Source organism: Fukomys damarensis, unplaced genomic scaffold (assembly GCF_012274545.1).
Source record: "Fukomys damarensis isolate Sample0158 unplaced genomic scaffold, DMR_v1.0_HiC HiC_scaffold_30, whole genome shotgun sequence".
Classification (NCBI taxonomy): Eukaryota; Metazoa; Chordata; class Mammalia; order Rodentia; family Bathyergidae; genus Fukomys; species Fukomys damarensis.
The window spans coordinates 28,781,424-28,789,541 of NW_022900942.1; positions in this window are offsets into that span (position 1 = coordinate 28,781,424).

The following is an 8,118-nucleotide window of genomic DNA, read 5'->3' on the forward strand; positions in this document are numbered from 1 at the left end:
ATATATACATATATATATATAAATTTAGCCTTAGCTGAAAACAAACCAGAGAAAGAATCTGAAATATTTGGCCTCAGTGGAGGAAGGCAGGCTCTGCTTCCATCTGAAACTCAGGAAATAGGCAATTCCCACACACTGGGAAGATGTTGACACTGAATAACTAAAAAAGAATGACAAATGTTCACCCAAGATATATAAGCTAGAGTACAGTGCAGCATGAGAAATCCATAAATAAAGAGTAGGGAAGAATGAGATGAATTACTTCTAGGTAGGAGTCAGGAAGTACAATCGAATTAGGTTTTATGGAACTCTATAAAATTGGCTAGGATTTGGGATAGAATTGGGAAAAGACAACTTTGTCATCAGTATTAAAAACATGGCTAAATGCTATTAACAGAAAGTTAAATTTGGGAGGTGCAGGAAATAAATTAGATGTAATAAAAAAAAATGTGGTTTAGCTCAGTGGCACTGCACCTTTCTCACAAGTGCAAGGTCCTGAGTTCCATCACCAGTACAAAAAAAAAAAAAAGAAAGAAAGAAAAGAAAATGAAAGAAAGAAAGAAAATGTGAAAATGTGTTAAAGCCCAGATATTTCTGCAATGGGGGACTCCAACACACAGTCTTTGTTAGAGTCTCTGTTGGGTTGGTAAGAGACTGTCAGATTAAGCTCAGACCCCATAAATTTTAAAACATGGTAAAATAGAATAAGGTCAAGGCTGGCCATGGTGGCACATACTTGTAATCCCACCACTTGGGTGGCTGAGGCAGGAGGATCACTTCAAGTTCAAGACCAGTCTGGGCTATGTAATGAGACCTTGTCTCAAACACACACACACACACACACACACACACACACACACACACACATGAAAGACTCGGGCTTCTTACTGGCTGTCAGCTGGAAAGTGCCCTTGGCCATCATGGTGATGTGGACTTTATCAAAGGCCCTTTCTGTTTACTTCTTCAATGGCAGCAAGGAGACTCTCCTAGTGAGGGCAGGAAAGGTGGAGTCATGTAGAAATGGGTATGGATACCCATAAATAAGGGGATGGCAACCATCACCTTTGGCATATTCTATTGGTGAGTAAGTAACAGGTTTTACTGTACTCAGGAAGAAAGATCAAGCTGGACATCTCAGTACTCTGGGAAGCTCAGGCAGGAAGATCACAAATTCAAACCCAACCTGGGCAACTTCCCAAGAACCTTTCTCCAAAATAAAAACTACAAAAAGGTCTGGGAATGTAATGCAGTGCAAAGGCCCTGGATTCAACCCCTAGTACCAGAGTGGGGAACATGTATCAAGAAAGAAGAGGCCTTTATAGCGGCACAGTTTGTAAGAGCTAAAACTTGGAAACAGTCCATGTGCCCATCAGTTGGAGACTGGATAAAAAAGATGTGGTTTTTCTATAAAATGGAATACTACTCAGCCATAAAGAATGAGAAATTAGATTCATTCATGGGAAAATGGATACATACTGAGGATATACTCCTAAGTGAAATGAATAAATCACATGTGTAAATACTGAATAGTTTCTCTGGTGTGAAAAACTATAGTAGTACATAAGATCCTAATGAGGACAATGTGAAATAGGAAGAAAAGGGCTAAAGGTGTAGGGAAAGTGGGAAGGGTAGGGGAAAGGAAATAAGGGAAAAGAAAAAATATGAGAAAATGAAAAAATGGAAATAAAGTGTTTGAAAAGGGGGGGTGAAGGCAGGGCATGGACAAGGGGAAAAATGAGAACCAAGAACTGTCATGTAGAGGTACAAGATCCCAGTAATGAATGTAGCTGGGCATGGTGGTGCACACCTGTAATCCCAGCACTTGGGAGGCTGAGGCAGGAGGATGGCTGTGAGTTCAAGACCAGCCTGGGCTACTTAGTGAGTTCCAGGTCAGTCTCAACTACATAGTGAGAACCTGTCCCAAAAAAACAAAAAACAAACAAACCAATAATGCACGTAACTGTACTGTATACCTAAAATGTACCGATAAACTCAATTAAAAAAGAAAAGAAGAAGAAGAGGGCTAGGGATTTAGCTCAGTGGTTCCACTGCCTGCCTCATGAGCACAACGTCCTGAGTTTGATCCCCCATACCAAAAAAAAAAAAAGAGAGAGAGAGAGAGGAGAGGGGGGCCTACATTAAAAGTTTACCTTAGGGCATGCCAGCCTCAAAGATTAGTTTTGGCAGCAATGTACCATGTAAATTAGGTGTGAAATACAAAACAAGGAGACATGTGAGACACCATTGTGCTTATTTTTGTCGTTTTAACCAAAAATGTGTAGTTGTCATCACAACAGAATCATATGTAGAATCTATAAAGTCAGGATTTTCATAATTCTACAGGCATTAAAAAATGTCAGGCCAGGGATTTAGCTCAGTGGCACTGTGACTGCCTTGCAAGTACAAGGTCCTGCATTCAATTCCAGATACAAAAAAAAAAAAAAAAAAAAAAGTAAATATTTTGTCTTTAGAACTTAGTAGCAAATTACCCTGCCACACACCAGCACCTTCTCAACTTAATTTCCAAGTTTTTCCAAAAGGCAAAGAGACTTATTCCTCCATTTACATTTCAAAAAAACGGAGATGACCACATGGCCTAGTGCTCTAACAGTGGTCTCATCATGACTGCTTTTTTTTCTGATCACTCTCCATGTGTTAATTTCCTCAACTACACTGTAATCTTATGTTGGTGTTTTCCACAATGCTTAGTACTTTGCTAATGATGTCCTTCCCCTTCAATGTTACCCAGTCCCTTAAAAGTCATGTGAGTTAGTGGTTTCATGCGGGCACTGAGAGTCCTGTTTATTACCCTGCAGTACACAAGCTTGTATGTTCCTTGTACAGTTTTGGTGTAATAAAACTCCCTTGTGTAATGAAGAGCTTCCCTTTGCATTTTCTCACATGACATGAAAATTCAATGATGAAACTTCTCCTTTTTCCATATCTCATGGCTTCCATGGAATCAGACCATTTCTTTCCAAGTAACCGGATGCCTTTTTCTAGAAATATCTCTGGTTGTTCCACATTCTGGCCATCTAGAAATGGGAGAGGAGGACAAGATGGTCCTTACAAATGAGAATTTGGGGATTTCCTACTAAACTTCCAAGATCAGCAAGAGGAGATCAGAATAGATAGTAAAGAAGGTGATGAATGCCAATCATAGCCCCCATCGCTTAGTATGGCAACCTGAGGCCATAGATCATGCTCTCTCTCTAAGTTTCCTATGAGGAGGAGAGGACCACCTATCCAATACCTCAGCAAAGGGTTAGTTTTAAGCTTTAGCTCTTTCTGTCCCCAGAAGAGTTGTTCCCCAAACCTGTTTGAAGAAGGGAACCCATGTAGCCTGAACAGTGAGGTATAGGAAACACAAGATATACTCTCTTGATTTTCTTCAAGAAAGCGCCACTTCCTGGCCACCAGCAGAGTGACTTTTCTCATTGTTCTTGCCTAGTTTTCGCAGTGTTTGGTTCAACTTTTTTCTAGAAGAGGCAGCCTGAGGAATAAGTGAACAAGATGAACACAGTCAACTAGCTGGCAGGTGGGGCACATCTGTAATCTCAGCATTCTGGGAAGCTGAAGCAGGAGGATCACAAGTTTAGTCCCCACCTGGAAAATTTAACCATTTAGCAAGAGCTTGACTCAAAATAAGACATTAGAAACTGGGCTGGAGCTCAAGGCATCGGTCCTATACTCAATCTCCAGTACCACCCCCGAAATGGAAGGTAGAAACTCCTCCATCTTTGTTAAAGACTACTGATTGGTTTTTTTTTTTTTTTTTTTTTTTTTTTTTTTTTTTTTTTTTTTTTTTTTTTTTTTTTTTGGTGACAGGGTCTCCTAATTCTCTAGTGCTGGGATTACAGGTATGTGCCACCATGCTCAACAAACACTTTATTTTGCTTATGCCAAATTTAATTCATTAAGGTGGAAATGTTATCGGGTAGTTCCTTTAGAAGTGGCTTGCCAATCAAAAGTATTCCAGGTCCATAGTACCAGCACTCAGGAAGCTGAGGCAGGAGGATTGCCACAAGTTCGAGGCCAGCCTGAACTACATAATAAGTTCAAGTCCATCCTAACTAAATAGTGAGCCTCTGTCTAAATAAATAAAAAGTATTCCCCTTCTTGCCTCAAAGAACTGGAAGAGACAAGTAAAAAAATGGTACCAAAAATTTTATTTGAAAAGTGAGGGGTAAATGGGTATGGTAGAAACTAGTTTTGAAGAGCAAATTTGGGCCAATAAGAGAAAAAGAAGGTAAAAGTAAAAGTACATGCTATGGCTGAGAAATGCGGTGTGGGCTATCATGGGAATTCAGGGGAGTGGGCTCCTTGTGGCATCTGGTCTTCATGTTATGTCATCCACATCTCATGGAAGCTTTCAGGAAGTTTTACATATGGGGTCCTGAGAATTATCTTCTGCTGTCCTGGGATCTTGTTATTGACAGGTCCCGCTCATTTCTCCAGCCAGCTTGCCAGGCCCTATCTCCTAAATCAGAATGAGTTACTCATTCAGCATTACTGGTATTGACATAAGACAGTAGAGCATGGCAAAGCAGGCTGGGCAAGTAGGTGTAACCTGTTAATTACAAGATCCCAGACACGTGTGCAGAACCGTTCCCAAAGCCCTGCACATGAAGTTCTTCTAAGAACTCAAGGAAGTTTTAAACAGGATGGCCTAGGCACAATGTCAGCCTGAGGTGTGGTATCCTAGCACCGCCTCTCAGGCATTGTATGTAGAAGTTCTCCTAGGTTGCCTTGAGATTTGGGCAGTATAAAAAGGACACAGCCACTAAGAAGAGCTTGCTAGACTGGCTTTCCTCATGCTAGCCCACACTGTTTTCTGCAAGGTATTCTTTTATCTTGCTATTTTATTCAACACAAGCTTCCTCTGCAGAATCATTTTTTTCTCTCACTCTTCACTTTTTGAAATAAACTTTGCCACTGCTTTCTGCTCATTTCATTCAATTCTTTGTTTGAGATAAGAACATGGAATCCAACTCCAGAAAAGAGGCAAGCAACCCCAAGCCTTGTAAGATTTGATTGGCCACCCACTTTTAGAAGCTCCCTGATAGCATTTTCGCATAGGTAGCCATCCAGGAGAATCAAATCTAATAGATTCCAGAAACAGTATTTGGCATTAGGCAGAGCTGCATATACAGAAAATGCAAAGACCTGGTTCTTGGGAGGCTGAGACACGAGGATTGCCTCGAGTATGAGGACAGCCTGGGCTACACAGTGAGTTCAAAGCCAGCCTCAACTACACTGAGAGACCCTGCCTCAAAAAAGAAAGAAAAAAAAGTAAATTAACTACCAGGTCTATGGTATTCTATTCTAACAGTCAAAATTGGCTAAAGGTTGTTTTAAGAACTTAAAAGATATTATGCCTTCTTTTGAAGAGACTGGGGTGCTCTGAAGCATACTGCTAAATACCTAGGTTTTTTCATAAAACTCTAGGTAATTTAATGACTCCTAGATCTCAGAAACAAATATCTTTTATTTTGAGGCAGAGTTCCACTGTGTAATTCAGGCTGGCCACAGACTCACTATGTAGCCCAGGTTAGCCTTGAACTTGTGGCAATCCTCCTATTTTAGTCTCCTGAATGCTGAATCAGTTACAGATTTCAAAAGAGAGAAAAAAAATCTACTTTAGAGGTTTGGTAAATATTCCAAATGAGTGAATTTCTTTAGTATGTTCCAGGAGAGAGACAGTGATCCTAAAGACTCCATGGACCTGCTCCCATCTCCACCTCAAAAATTTGGTATAATTTCTGAGTTGGGCTGAAGAAGAGATAAGTTTTTGTCCTAGTTAGATATTGCAGAAAAGTAGAGATTCAGAATCAAACTAAAAGAGTTACAGACACCAAAGAAATATTCTTTGTATACCCAATTTTGCAGACTAATATTGTTTGTTGTTGTTGTTTGTTTTGGGGGGATAGGGCCTCACTATGTAGCTCAGGCTGGCCTTGAACCCACTATGTAGCATAGGCTAACCTCATACTCCTGGTGATCCTCCTGCCTCAGCCTCCTAGGTGCTGAGGACATGCATTGCCAAGCTTGGCTGTATACTAATATTCTTAGTATTCATTTATTAAACCAACATTTTGTACTTCCTTTGTGCAAAGGACTATGAGAGAGAGAGAGAGAGAGATACATGACGTATCTCCAGTCAGCTAGTTTTTAAAGTAGCAAAGTGAACCTATGGCAGCAACAAGTCATGAAAGAAGGCCTTCCTCTGGTGCAGTGGTGGCGAATCTACGGCATTTGTGCTGCAGTGGGCTGTTTTTATCACTGAAAGCTCTAAAAGTTCACCACCACTACTCTAGTGACTGGCTGGACCTAATAAGAAGAGATGAGTCTTAAGCAAATCATCTTCCTGATGAGTAGAGAAGACTGTCAGGAGTCATTTCTGTGAAGTTCATGCATTTCCTTCATAGGTTTATCTAGACATGAATGTTAGAACATGTTCCTTCAAAAAGCATTCTCCTCCTATTCCAGCAGTAAATTGTCTCTCCTTTTTCCCAGATGCTATGGCATTTATTTTAACTTATATTACTAGCTTTTTGTAGAAGGTGCTTTATGAATAATCTCAAGCCATCATTGCTGAAGTTTTCCTGTCTGCAAGATTTTTGTAATATTTCATCTCAGGGGCCTACGATTTAGCTCAGTGGTTCAGCTACCTGCTTTGCAAGTGCAAGGTCCCAAGTTCGATCTCTGGAACAAAAAAAGAAAGAAAAAAAATTTCATCTCAGGATTTCTTTCTCCAGAACCATAAGAAATAAATTGCTGTTATTTAAGCCGCCTATTCTGTGGTATTTTGTTATAACAGCTGTAGCCAACTGTCGACATCATTGTTCATAAACATTTTTTTACTGAGTATTTTATGTTTGGATTCTTTCTGTTCATCATCTAATATAAGCTTCAACCTTCACAATCCTAGACAGAGGGTATTAGTAACCCAATTGTTACATACCAGAAAACTGAGGTAGAGAAGTTAATAGTGTCGCCATGCTCATAAAATAATTTACAAAAATTATGGAAATGCCAACTTGTCGTATTAAGCCATTACTGTTCTGATAGAACATTTAAATTAAATGAGCTGCCGGGGATGTGGCTTAGCGGCACTGCGCCTGCCTGACAAGTACAAGGTCCTGAGTTCGATCTCCGGTACCAAAAGAAAAAAAAAAAAAAAACTAAATGAGCTAATAAATATAATTTATATCCTGTCTGATGCACTGTTAAATATTAGCTATTATCTACGCTCAATCCATGCCTTCTCAGCTGTTCTCTTGCCTGGAATGTTCTTGTATCTTGCCATCTAATTTATCCCTTTTGTTTTTCTAAGATTCAATTCATAGTTTACATCTAGCTTTTATCATGCCCCACTCTCCCATCTCATTTATCTCCACTGTTCCCTAATTAAATATCTTTAATGTAACTATTTGTGTCCATCACTAGATTTGAACTAGCTAAAGGAGAGATGGTGTCATCCTTTTTGACATAGTTTAAGGGTAAAATACTTCACGGATGATTGCACGAGAGCGCCAATATGTAATGAGAGCCATAAGTAAAATATCGTGGGTATTTGGTCTCGTGTGTAATATTCTGCGCCAAATACAGAACAGGACCATCTTCAAAGTTTTTACAGAAATAGCTATACAGTATATGCTCAAATTCTTGGCTTTGTACACGACAGGCAAGCGTTACACCTTCAACCACTTTTTTTTTTTTTTGTACGCGTTCCAACTCGGGACCTTGCGCTTAGCGAAGCACGCGGCGGCACCACTGAGCTAAATCTCGAACCCCCACCTTTTGATCTTAAGCAGCAGTCATCACTCTCAAAGAAAAAAGGGGTTTCTGTTTCGCTGTGCTATCCCATGAAACTCCTAGGCGAAAAAAAACCTTGGGTCTGGAAAATATCTAAACTCCACCGTCGCTAGCTAAAGTTGCGCAGGAGACAGCTCCAAATCTGCGCGCGCACTGCGCCACTCCGATAGGGTGAGGTTCTTCAATTTAGGGTGGGACCATATTCCTTGCTTTAGGATTGGGTGGTGAACGCCCAAACGGACGGCGCGGAAATGACCTCAGAACGTAAGCGCTGCTGCCACTGCCGCGCGGTGACTGCTG